This window comes from Pteropus medius, unplaced genomic scaffold (assembly GCF_902729225.1).
Source record: "Pteropus medius unplaced genomic scaffold, Ma_sr-lr_union100, whole genome shotgun sequence".
Classification (NCBI taxonomy): Eukaryota; Metazoa; Chordata; class Mammalia; order Chiroptera; family Pteropodidae; genus Pteropus; species Pteropus medius.
Window position 1 is genome coordinate 26,949,239 of NW_024346667.1, and position 13,950 is coordinate 26,963,188.

Below are 13,950 nucleotides of genomic sequence, written 5' to 3' on the forward strand. Positions count from 1 at the left end.
CAATATCGATCCTTGTGCCAAGAACAATGAAAAGACATTTCATTAGCATCTAAAATCTTTGGAGCATGAGGTGGGTGATGCGATATACTTCCCAGTTTCCCCTGTTGAATGAAGGACTTCTTTTCCTAGCTGCAGGAGTGCTGCTGGTGTAGAAGCGGTACCTCTAGGATCAGACACTTGCAGGGCTGAGGGGCACAAGGATACGGCAGAAGCACGTAGTCCAGAACCCTGGGAGCCCCCTGTCATCTACTATTTTTTTTTTTAATTGTGAATGATATTTTATTTAGCCATTTTTGCTTACAATTGAAACTAGGAATTCTAAATTAACAGCTTTGTCTGTGAGCTGCTTATAGACAACAGAAAAAGTTTCAGCCTAGTGTTCTATGTTGTTCTGCTGTGCTTTATCCAAATGAACCTTTATGAGCTGGCTGGCATCCAGCTTCACGCAGATTCTCTTGTCCATGATCTCACTTGCAAAAACCAAGTCCTCCAAGATTGCATCATGCATGGCTGTCAGAACGTGGCTTCTGGGATGCTTTCACTTAGTTTTTGCATGGCTCCTTTAAGGTGGCTTAGGCAGAATCCTCCTCTGAGCAATAAAGACAACGTGCTTCCCACTGAACATTTTCTCCAATTCACATACAAGCTGGACTTGGATTTTCTGGAAAGACTTCAGTTGAGGAACAGGAACAAAGATTATAATAGCTTTCCAACCAACACCAACTTCAATTTCCTTTGCTGCTGTTATATTGAGCTCCTTTAGCTGGGCCTTGAGGTTTAAATTCATCTCCCACTCAAGGAGAACCTGGAAGATGCCAGACTCAAACTGTCCGGCTTCTTGCCATTGGGCTTCATGATCTTTGCTCTGGAGCTTGATCGTGACCTTCTCCTTGGTGATCACCAGCCTGGGAAGAGGCCTAGGTATTGTGAGAACTCCACGTCATCTACTATTGACGCCCCAGTGCCTCTTCCTTCCAGTGCTCACTCCTATAGCCACATTGAAGGAACCCACTTAATAGGGAAGGAAATGAGGCAGTGAGCACATGGCCATGAGATCTAGTGATTGTATCTCATATCAAATCCCCCAGAAGTTGTTGCACTGAGAGAGTGATCAGACAAGTTGTTGAAGGCACAGCTGAGGCACTGGCTTGGTGCCACAGGCACTAACCTAATCATTCAGGATATAGCACATGCTCTAAATCAATGATTGTTATATGGTGGTGTGTCTTCAGTGGATAGAATTCAGGAGTTTGGGAAGCATCACTCTCTGTTGTCCTCCTGGAGATCTTGTGCTTACTTTCCCTGAATTTCTTGGGCTCTCTGGGTTTAGAGGTCCTCATTCCCAACAGGATAATATTTCCAGCAAGGAACACAGCATGTACTGCACTAAAGTGAAAGCTACACTGCCACCCAGGCACTTCAGGATCTTCGGGCCAAGGGACCAGCAAGCAAGAAGAGGCAGAGATGACTAACCACAATTGTCAGGGAGAGGGACAGTTGTTGGTACATAAGAGGAGTAGAAAGGAATGTGGCACCGGGTGATTGACTTGGGCACCTCGTGCCCAGTTTTGATAGATATGTGCTGCAATCTGGCCTCAGAAAAACATGGCAACTCGGGGCTCAGATAACTCAGGGATGTGGATTGAAGTTATGTCAGCAGGTCAGCCACTGAGGCCAACAGGAATGATGGCCAAGGGTGAGCATATATGGAATGACAGAAGAGGAAGGGGACAATGAGTATCACCTGTGGCCTTTTTGGTCCCATTAACTTTTTTTTAAATAGTTTTCTCTGGGAAAAGAGTTGCATCAGAATCGTGGAGGAGCTGCTCTCAGAACTTCAATTCTTCCTCGCACTCCAACACTACCTCTTAGTCCAAGTAACTACCATCTTTCACCTGAGACAGTTTATACTTTGTCTCTTTGCTTTGACTCTTGGCTCCTATATAATCCACCACAGAGCAGCTAGACTGAATTTTTGAAAACAGAAATCTATCATGTTATTTCCTGCTGAAAAGACTCCAAATATTTTCCATTGTCCTAATAAACTTCAAGTTCATGGCCCCAGGCTACACAGACCTTATCTTCTCCTACCACTCTCCCTCTTTCTCTTTCTGGATGGCCACATTAGCTTCACTCTTTCAAGAGCAGGTCAAACTCCTTCCCACATCAGGAGCATGCTTTACCTTGGTGTCCCCTTTGCTTGGGACATACTTTCTACTGATCACATGGCTGGTCCCTAAACAGTTGTCACTTCCTCAGAGAGATCTTCCCAGCCTCTCTAAAATAATCCCACCATCTCTATCAAAAACTAATTGCTTAGTTTGCTTTAATTTTTTTCAATGTACATGAAATATTGTATATGTAACAGTATCTCATGAGACAATTATTTAAGTGTTAACTTGTAATTTAGGTATTAATTGCTATTTAGGTATTATCGTCAGAATCCCACTCAGTGTAAGTTCCATGAGGGTGAGTCCTTTCTTTTCTTGTTGTTTATCTTTACAGTTCTAGCACCTAGAATATGACTTGACATGTGTTAAGTGCTCAGTAATTATTTGTTGATATTTATTAAATGTTGACCAACTGATGGCTTCAGTGAATCTGTTGCCTTCTTTTGCAGTGGATTTGGTTTCTTTTTCTATCTAAGAATAAACCAAAAATAGGGACCATTCTTAAAGTTATTGTGAATGAAAGATCATTATATTCATCACATTTTAAAGAAAAGTTGCATGGCTAGGTTATATAGTCCATTGCTCTCAAGAAAACTTCTGCTGTCGAGCTCACTTTGGTAAGACCGTTTGATACGCCTGTCCCAGATTTTAATTATAAACTTCCAGATGAGTCATCCCTTCTTTGGGAACATTTATTCTACCTGTTTCCACCACTTCCTCAGGGGAGTTTAATCTAGATTCTGATAATACCAAGAAGGGCAGAACTTCAGTTTTGTTCTTATTATTAACAAGTTGAAATGAGTTCTTTTGAAAATTTCCTTTCATTTGTAACACATTAATTGTGACTTTTTAAATTAAAGTCAGCCCTTGATACATAATTCAGAGTACTGACGTCACTGTTCTCTTTCTCAATGGTACAGACAAAGCACTTAGTAAAGTAAACCCTTACCTATTGTTACAGCAAAGTTTATGAGCACTAAGCTTAGTATTTTCAAGATAATCTTTTAAGTAACTATAAACACCATCCTGACATTTGTATGAAGAACTTATTGATTTACATTTTATTTAAATTAAAGGATTTGATGAAATGTCCAGCTAATAAACCTGAGAGTTCTTTTATTTTTGTTTTATAAGAAGTCAGGACTAGTTTGCATTCAATTTATATATTAAATGACATTTCTCAGAATTAGAGAAAATTGGAAATTAGACTGTAGATCTCTTGATCAGAGATCTTGGGGAGCATGATGGGTGAGATGAAATACTATCTTTAGGGGACTAAAGTGACCTGGGCCAAATCACAGCATAGCTTCTCTGCTTCCTTCCTTCCTCAAAAGCAAGATCCTCTCTCAAACAAGGAGGACCTGGTGAATCTTTACCTCAAGATAACCTACAAAGGGCAACATGCATTCACTCACTGTTGTAGGCAGAATAATGGCCTACAAAGATGTCCATTTCCTAACACCCTGGACCTGTGATCATGTTAACTTCTATAAGGTATTTATGCAGATGTGATTAAGTTAAGAACCTTGACATGGGAGGTTATCCTTGATTATCCAGATAGGCCGAATGTAACCTCAAAGATCCTGATAAGAAGTATGCAGGAGGAGTTAGAGTCAGATGAGACAGTAATGTGACAACATAAGCAGAGGTCAGAGTGATATGGCCATAAGACAAGGAATGCTGGAAGCCCCTAGAAGATGGAAAAGGCAAGGAATAGATTTTCCTCCGAAGCTTCCTGAAGTAACCAGAAATCAATCCACACACATAGAATCAACTGATGTTTGACAAGTGTGCCAAGAATACACAATGGGGAAAGGATAGTTTCTTTAACAAATGGTATTGAGAAACTATATATTCCTATGCAAAAAAAAAAAAAAAAATGGATCATCATCTTACACTATATACAAAAATCAACTTAAAATAGATTAAAGACTTAAATGTAAGATTTGAAACTTTAAAGCTTCGAAAAGAAAACATAGTGGGAAAGTTTCTTGACATTGGTCTTGGGAATGATTTCTTGGATATGACACCAAAAGCACAGGCAGCAAAAACAAAAACAGACAAGTGGGAGTACATTCTACTAAAACAGCTTATGTCACCGCAAAGGAAATAATCAACAGAGTGAAAAGGCAACATACAAAATGGGAGAAAATATTTACAAATCATATATAGATAAGGGGTTCATTTCTTAAATATATATATATATATATATATATATATATATATATATATATATATATATAACACTCCTATAATTTAATAGCAAAACAAAAATTAATAACCTGACTACAAAATGGGTAATGTACTTGAACAGATATTTCTCAAAATAAGGTATACAAATGGCCAAAAGGTATATGAAAAGTTGTGCAAAATCACTAATTATTAGGGAAATGCCAATAAAAACTACAGAGTTATCACCTCACACATATTAAGATGGCTTTCATCATAAAAACAGAAGATAACAAAAACTGTCAAGGATGTAGAGAAATTAGAACTCCTGTACATTGTTCATGGAAATGTAAAATAGTGCAGCAGCTATGGAAAACAGAATGGAGACTTTTTAAAAAATTAAAATTAGAACTAGCATATGATCCTGTAATCCCACTTATGTAATATCCAAAAGAATTGAAATCAGGATCTTGAAAAGATATCCTTACTCCCATGTTCATTGAAGCATTATTTATAATAGCAAAGATATAGAAATAATGCAAATGTCCATTGATGGATGAATGGATAAAGAAAATACGGCATATACATACAATGGAATATTATTCGGCTGTTAAAAAGAAGGAAATTCTTACTTTGTGACAATATGGATGAACCTGGTGGACATTATGCTAAGTGAAATAAGCTATATATAGAAAGATATGATCCCACTTCATTTTTCCACCTATATGAGATATTTAAATTAGTCAAACTCACAGAAGTAGAAACTACAATAGTGGTTGTAAAGGGCTGTGGGTGGGAGAAATGAGGAGTTGCTCTTCGATGGGCATAAAGTTTCAGTTATGCTAGATGAATAAATTCTAGAGACTTGCTGTATAACATAGTGCCTAGAGTTATTAATGCAGTATAGTGCACTTAAAATTTGTTAAGATGGTAGAACTCAAGTGTTCTTACCACCAGAGATAAGATAAAATAAAAACAAAATAAGGGGACACAAGGAAACTTTGGGGGGTGTTAAATATGTCTATTCCTTTTATTGTGGTGATGGTATCACAGATATTTGCAATTGTCCAAACTCATTGTGCACATTAAATATATGCAGTTCTTTGTATATCAGTTATACCTCAGTAAAGATGTTTAAAAAAGAAATTCTATCTAAAATAATGAAATACTTAACTGTGGAAGTGTATATAAAAGTAGTAGTAATGTTCCTTTAAATTTAATGCTGACCACAATGCTTTGTAATTTTCCTTTTAAAAACTGGTTTTTCCCAGCATGACACCCTGTGCTGGCATCAGTAACAGACTCTTAAAAACACTCATGCCAAGGAGTTAACAGGAAATATCTTGGCAAATTCAGAGTCAAAAGGAAAGCACAAAATTGTCAGAACACATATCGTGTTTCTCAGAATTATCTGTATCATGTTGGAAGTTTTTATACGGAAGTGTGTGTTGACACAAATGATTAAGGCCAGGATTCCTACAATTGACAGGAAAATGACCTATAAATAATGACCTGTGATGGACTTGTCATACAGTCATTAAGTGAAATATTCTAGTACCAGTTTCCTCCCTTTGGTACCCCAGTTTCCGGCTTCTGTGAAGTACTTTTCCTTTGTAAAGATCACTCATTTTTATCTGAGATCATCAAGTTTTCTTTAGGCTTTATCAAATGATAATTTCATTTTCTCGCTTAGTAGATAACAATATCAAATAGAATTTCACAAGCCTTTCGGAACACATTTTACTTGGACAGAAATTTTTTCTGGGGAGCTTCTTATTTCTCCTTCTACAAAAAAAGCAAAGTAAAATAATTGAAATGTTGAAAGTTTAGAATTTCTTAAGTTTAAAATAAGAGTTAATTTCTATAAATTATTAAGCAGCCAGTTTGTCAATTATTTTAGGTAACACAGGATCTATATTTTCTATGAAATTAATAAAGTTCAATGTAACTCCTTGGGAAATGGTATTCAGAAACATGCAAATGGAATTTTAAATATTAAAATTCCATTATTTTACCACAGAGAGAGAGAAAAAAATGTAAATTTCTGGATAAAATATTTTATTAACTAAACTCTAGATCAAAGTTTTTCGAACCGAGGAATATAACTCTCAAGGTTAACAGAAAAGTAATAGTGGGGACAATGAATTAAATTGTAGGGTTTTTTTTTTAGTTTTAGGGGCTTCAGTAGGGTTCTCTTCTCCTTTGTCATGTCTCTATCCATCTCAATCCAAAAATCATGTTTTTCTTCCTTCCTTGCCTTCATGTTGATAGTTGGGGAATAACAGTGGAAAAACAATACGTAATAAGCACTATCTTTTAAACCCACAAGCAAAGATACTTGTATTTAGGCACTTATAGGCAAAGAAAAATGGAGAATTTGTCACAATAGTATATTAAATCATTGTATGCTGTGATAAAAGCTAATATGTAATGAACACTGAGAAAAGCTTACAGAAATTACTGTCACCGAACAATCAACACCTTGTAGATTCCGTATTTAACGATTCACTATGTTGCTCATTCTAACTGTTAATATTGGGATAACTTATTTTTTAGTACACAAAATGACCACTTTTAAGACCCCCATGTAAAATCTCACATTAAACGATATCTAAGAAAGAAATAACATGTTGGTTTTGTACCAGTGTTTAGAGATTCAGAGATAAAAGTCACCTTAGAGTCGTTTCATTTAAACCTCTCATTCTATAGATAGTGAAAATAGATTTGAAAGCATTTATGGCAAATGTGACTTCTCTGTGTCCACATGGCCCAAAACAAAACTGGTCTATAAATGAATTAGCTTCTGATACAACATGATGTATATCCTGTAAGGCAACTCTAATTATGAGGCTGGGATCAATATTCCCCCGGATTTGGTTATTTCTATTCTCTCTCTGCCATCTTACTACACTCTCTTTGGATTGTACATGTATTAATTTACATTGCCATGTGGTTCACTCGAGGGCCTGGAGATATGAAAAGAGGAATAAGGCACAACTTTGCCCTTAAAGAAAACCCCTCACAAACATGATAGAGAGACAGGACATGAATACTGGGGGGGCGAGGTGGGGGGAGGGTAAAGGAGAAATGCAGTACTAGATGGTGAATTCCAGTCCTTCTAGCTGAGTCCTAACTCATGTCTCTTTCTCTAATATCGTTAACCCTTGAACCATTCTCATCAAGGCTGCATGGGAATCTTTGTAGGGCATGTCTCTGGACTATACTCTTTCTTTACTTGAAATCATCAGCAGGTGTTCCTCTGTAAAGAATCTAGACCTACTTAGTCAGGTAAGCAGCACTAAACACTGTATGAAGCCTCCTTCCACCTATCCTACAAATTAGTTTTCCAGCCTTAGATGTCATTGTTCACAGAAAATAGAACTGATCTCCAGCTAAAGTGCATGGCTCACTATTGCCTGAAAACACCCATTTTTAAAAATTTGCCTTTGTCCTATTTATGCCATGCTGTATGTTGGAAAACCTTTCTTCACCTTGTCTATCAAAATTCTGCCACCGTCCACAGCCCAGGTTGCGTGCTGCCTTTTTTCATAAAGCTTTTCTTGTTCAGTCAGGAGTGATCTTCCAATGCCTAGAACATCTTTGGAAATATGGTTATATTGTTCTTGAGTCATTTAACATATTTACCCTTGAACTATACTTTTATTTCTCCTAATATAGTATATGCTCCCTGAGAACTGGAAATATCAACCTCTGATTCACCTACATTATTTAGACATATATCTTATACAGCTGTTATTATAAAAAATCTCAGAAACTAATTTTAGAAAACACCGGTTAAGAAGGAATTTAACATTTATCTGGCCCAACTTTTTACTCAGTGAAGGAGAGCGAAAGTAAAGTTGGTTTGATTTTTGAACCATCATAATCAAAAGAAAATCTTTGCAGCATTAGGGCAAGCAAAGATTTCCTTGCACAAAAGCATGAACCATATAATTTTTTAAAAATTTGACTTAATTAAAAATAAAAACATCTGCTGCTCTGCAAAAGACACTACTAAAAAAATGAAAAGTCAAGCCACAGGCTGAAAGATATATTCAAAACACATATATCTGATAAAGGATCTAAATTCAAAATATACTAAGAACTCGCACAATTCAACAATAAGATGACCCAGAAAGGGAGTGGGTATACTTGAACAAACACCTCACGAAAAGCTCAAAAACAGATGTTGAACTTCATTAGTCATCAGGAAAATGCAAATTGAAACCACCATAAGACACAACTACATACCCATTAGACTAACTAAAATTATTTAAAAACAAATAAAACAAAACCTACACGGTACCATCTGTGTTGAGTATATGTAGCAATTGAAGCTCTTGCACATTGTTAGTGGGGGTGTAAAATGGCAAACCATTTTGGAAAACAGTTTGTCAACTTATAGTTAAATATGCACTTTTTTGTATGGGCTCATTTATGTCACTCCTAGGTATTTACCCAACAAAAAATAAAAATATGTGCCCACAAAAAGACTTGTACATGAGTGTTTATAGCAAATTTACTCATAATTGCCCCAATATCAAAACAACTCAGATGCCCATAAACAGGTAAAGAGATGAATAAATCATGAAATATTCATACAATGAAATACTACTGAACAATAAAGAAACAAATTACTGATACAAGAGAGAAGGTGGATGAATCTCCAAATCAGAAACTTGAGTAAAGGAAGCCAGACAGAAAAGATTCCATTTTACAGTAGCAGAAGTCGTTGCCATGATGATGATAAAAAAGGAATTAACTGCAAAAGTGCTTAAAGAAAACTTTTAAGTGTGTTGGAAATGCCCTATATCCTGATTATTGAGCGCTTAAGACTACACAATATGAAAGAAAAAAAGACCATATTCACCTTTGCAAAGGGTGGATGCCCTTCCTTTGGAAGTTTCGTTATTAATACATTAAAAAATTAATTATAAAACATGTTGTATTATTTCAAGTTAATTTTAAATATATTGAATTAGTGAAACTTCACTATATAAACTTGGGTAGCTTATGTATTATTGCAACAGAGCTGAATATGAAAGAGAAATGTACAATTTTAAAGTTCAGTTCATTTTCTAAAACTCTTAGGTCAGATGTATTTTGGTATTCAGACTGTTTGGATTTTAGAATAGTAATGTGGTACATATACCATATATTACACAGCAGCTGAAGCTTCCTTTAATGAAAATATTAATATTTCTGTAGCAAAACACATGAAAATATATACAAATTAATTTAAAGACATGTATAACCTCATATCATTTCAGGGCATGTTTTTAAGCCAAATAAGATCTAGTACCATACTTACTCCAACCTTTTAGTTTCTAAATGTTTTTTGGATTTCAGAATTACAGTTTAGGTACTATAGACCTGTAGTTCAATTTACCCATAATTATTAACATAGCTCAACAAACAACATATCTGCTGTGTTTCAAGGTTATATAAGCAGTTGTGATGAACTAGTACTTTTGTCAAGTATGGGAATCTTAGCCAACATTAAATTCATGGCACTGTTCTTTGAGTTAGGAAATATAACTCTAGCCAAAGATAAAATTTCTGGTTTTAGTGGACATACTATGAGGATGAAGTAACATTTGTTAATTGAATGAAACCTCCTCCTAGCTATTTATTTTCATTTTAAAATGTAACTGTACCACAGAACTATGAGAATAAAGAATCTTTCTAGAGGAAATATAGTTTCCCCACTAAAATGAACAAACAAAAACTTAACATGGAATTGAAGACATAAAATATTCAATTTTTCAATAGAATCATTACTTAGTTCTCATTCAACTAGGTCTGATTATCTGGCCCCTAGTGTGTGTGTGTGTGTGTGTGTGTTTGTGTGTGTGTGTTTACATTTGCCTTCATTTCTAAAGAAACACTGGTAAATATAGTATGGTATGGAGGTAATGTAATATAGTACAAAGAGCATGGAGATGGGAGTTAACAAACCTGGTCTTATTTAAATTCTCACTCCTCTCTTCAGAACCTTGTGGCTACAGATAATTTAGCTTTTCTGAATCTAAGTTTCATCATGTGTAATTTGAGAGCTGTAAATAAAACTTTTCTGGATTGTTTTTAAGATAACATGAGATACTGTCAATCATTCAACACAGGGTAGGCAATCGATAAGTGGTAATCATAATAATGTTTATAATAGACCTGTTAAAACCTTAATAGAGGAATCTATGATTGCAAAAGTTTAATTAGAAAGTTTAATTAGAAGTTTAATTAGAAATCAGCTTAAAAATCTCACCTTGTGAAAATATTGTTCTCCTTCTCCCTACAAGACCATTAACAGATTTCGACCACTGGAATTTCACAAATGCTGTACTTGACAATGTTTGATCACTTCGTCTACTCTTTTACAACCTCCCCTACAAACCCTGTGGTCAGAAATTACAATCCAACTAGTGTAAAAAAGTTTCTGAATTCTAGAACAGGAGAAAACATTTTCATTCAATAGGAAAGATATATATTGCAATCCGGAAGCATGAAAAAATTAAGGTTCTGTCACAGGGATGGGGAGCATGGCATAGGGAACGCAGACAGCATTAATGTAATGACTAGGTAGAGAGCCAGAGGAGAGAAAAAGCAATCAGGGGGATCATTTTATAAACTATATAAGTGTCTAACCGGAGTACTGTAAACTTGAAATTCAAAATAAAATTAAAAAAAAAAAAGAGTAAAAAAAAGTTTCTGATTGAATTTTGACATAGTGAATGAAATTTAACTCCATTTAAGAAACTTTGCTCTTATCATCTGATGATACAAATGAAGGAGAGTATTGTATTGTAAAATGTCAGCCACAAACAATCAATTAGATTCCATTAAGCCACCTATTCTTGAAATGATCCTTTCAGATTGATTACTTAAGTAACAAACACAGTTAAGCAATTGACTTATTCCTCTTTCATTTATTTATTTTTCACTACTGAATTCTTATGGGAAATCCTATCTAGGTCATCATAACACAATTGAAAACAACTGATAATGAAAAGAATGCTAATTGGTTTCCTCTCTCTCTTATCACTGATCCATACACAAACTAATGTTTCCACATTCTTCCTCTTGTTTGTAGCCAACCTCTCCAAGTATCTAAACTTTAAAATTTTTTTGGATGTAATCATCAACTAACAAAGCTATGCACTGCATTGATAAGGTATATTGAGTAGTAGACAGTGCAATGAATTTGGACTAGAAATAGTGTGTTTAAAGACCTTCGGTCAAATATTTATTGAACAAGCACTGAGCCAAGTGCTAAGGATAAAAACACAAGACAGTTTTTGCCATTTGGGAACCCAGAATTTAGTAGAGGAGATTTGTAAATAAACAAATGCAACACAGAGCAATATATACAATAATAGTTTGTAGCCAAAGTAATAAACACTTAAACACAAAGTAATAAACACAAATAATAAACATGCTGGGCCAGCACACACGGGACCATTACACCACTCAAAGCCTTGTGTCTGTTCTGAGACTTGTGTGGCCAAACTAACATCACTTCTAGTTGGGTTAGCCAAGCTCTATCTATCAGTTCCTCAATTTCATTTCCTTCAAAGAGTATCAGGACTAAATCCATAGATCTCCTAGGCTTTTATTACCTGTTTAATTCAGCCAATATCCAAAGTCTCAGTGATCTTTTGAAAAAGTAGTATAATTTATTGAAAAAAAATCCATTTTCTACTGCATTATGCAGTTTACCTTCCTGAGACAACTTTCCCATCCCCTCCTTCTCTTTTCTCCCACCTCATACAAGTGTCCCCTAAAAGATCTATTCTGTAATATAAAAATTCCTCTATACCATCAACTGCTATTCAGAACATTTCTTTCACCTCTGCCTCAAATGGACCCTGACTCTTGAGAACACAGTTTCGCTTGTAGGTCTCAAGAAGTAGCTTTTATTTTTCTATCACCTTTACATATTTATCATTAAACAGTAAGGTTAGCAGATTTCAGACATTTGCTTTTCCACAGTTCAGTAGCACTCCCACTGCTGTGAGGCTGAACCCTCAGTCAAATTGCTCCTCCCATCCCTTACAGGTAACCCCGACCAAGCACTCAATAGCTCCACCTCATTTATTTCCTCTCTGAACACTTTGACACCTAAGTCACAATCTCCTCTTCACCCCAGATTCCTGTTATTGTCCTACAAGATTACCAGCCATGCCAGCCTATTCAGGACTCTAACCACTTACTCGTTTCTAACGTTCTCCTTCACTCTGACACCCATTCTGAAGGCCATAATCTGGACCTGACCATAACCTGAAGCTAATAACATTCAAATCATCTGTCCATAATAAGTTTAATCTTTCAGCTAATTCTTTGATCTTTTCAGGAATTTTGATCCTTTGACCTTTCACACTCTACGCTTACTGTAACCTTAACTTTAACTCTAACCATAACCATGTCTATAACCATAACCACAATCCTTCTTATCTTTATTTCTATCCTGATCAGCTTAGATTCTATGGTTCATTATTTTAATTATTCTTTTTTTCCTTTTAAACTCAATTTCTTCTGTTTTTTCTTTTTTCATTGTATTCATTTAACAAAAACTAAATTCTAAAGGAATCCATTTGTGTGTATGTGTGTGTGTGTGTGTGTGCGCGCGCGCGTGTGTGTGTCTTGGGCAGTGAATTATACTGGAGGAAATAACAAAAAGAACAAAGTAACACCATAAATTTATCTTCAACAATTTCATCTAGGTCATTAACAAACCTCTTATCTCACCGGCCTCAATTATTCACACATTCCAGACTTTTCTCAACCTCTATTCACACCATATCAGATCCATTATTTTTCAGGCACAGGTGAATTTACTTCCTAAAAAAGAAAAAATAGAAGCTATCAGATGGGCACACCCTTGCTTCTTAATGACTTAACCTATAAACCTAATTGCATTTTCACCCACCCTATTCTCTTTCTTTCTTGTTCAGATGGAAGCAACATTGTCCCTTTCCCTGTTTAAGGCTAGTGCTTCCACCAGTGCCCTAGAATCCATTCTCTCACCCTCTTAGACAGCATACTCTCTTAACCCATCACTCTTCTATGTAATCAACCTCATTTTTTTCACAAATGAATCCTTCCCATATGCATTTAAAGAGTTCTTTTCATCTTAAACACAATACAAAAAGCATAAATAAAAACAAAATTTTCCTTGATCCTAGTTTTGCTTTTGTCCTCTTATCTCTCTTCCTCTTCTGATCTTGACAGTCAAATTTCTTGACAAAGTCGAGAACCGTCACTGTATTTTCTTCTCACCTCCCCGCTCTCTCCTCGACATACTCTGATGCCTCGTGTACCACTGCTCCACTGAAACAGCTCTCACCCCCATTGGCAGCGACCTCATGCCGCTAAATCTATAAACCGATTTCTTGTTCCTTGGCATACTTTTCTCTGAGAAGTGCTGTCCACTTTGGGTTGGAAGTTAGTATAAAGTAGCTGTTAAAACTGTGGCTTCTGGAGTCAAACAGCCTGGGATAGACTCCTGGATCTGCCAATTACTAACTGCGACTTAAAGCAATTAGTTACAAAACAAAACAAAACAAAAAACCTCTCTGTGCCTCAGTTTTCTTCCCTGTAAAATACAGGTAAAAAT

At 35.7% G+C, this 13,950-nt stretch overlaps 1 pseudogene; it reads right to left on the reverse strand.

Annotated features, from left to right (window-relative positions):
- Positions 1 to 283: 283 nt before the first annotated feature.
- LOC120613205 (40S ribosomal protein S7-like) lies at positions 284 to 13,701 on the reverse strand (annotated as a pseudogene).
- Positions 13,702 to 13,950: the final 249 nt, after the last annotated feature.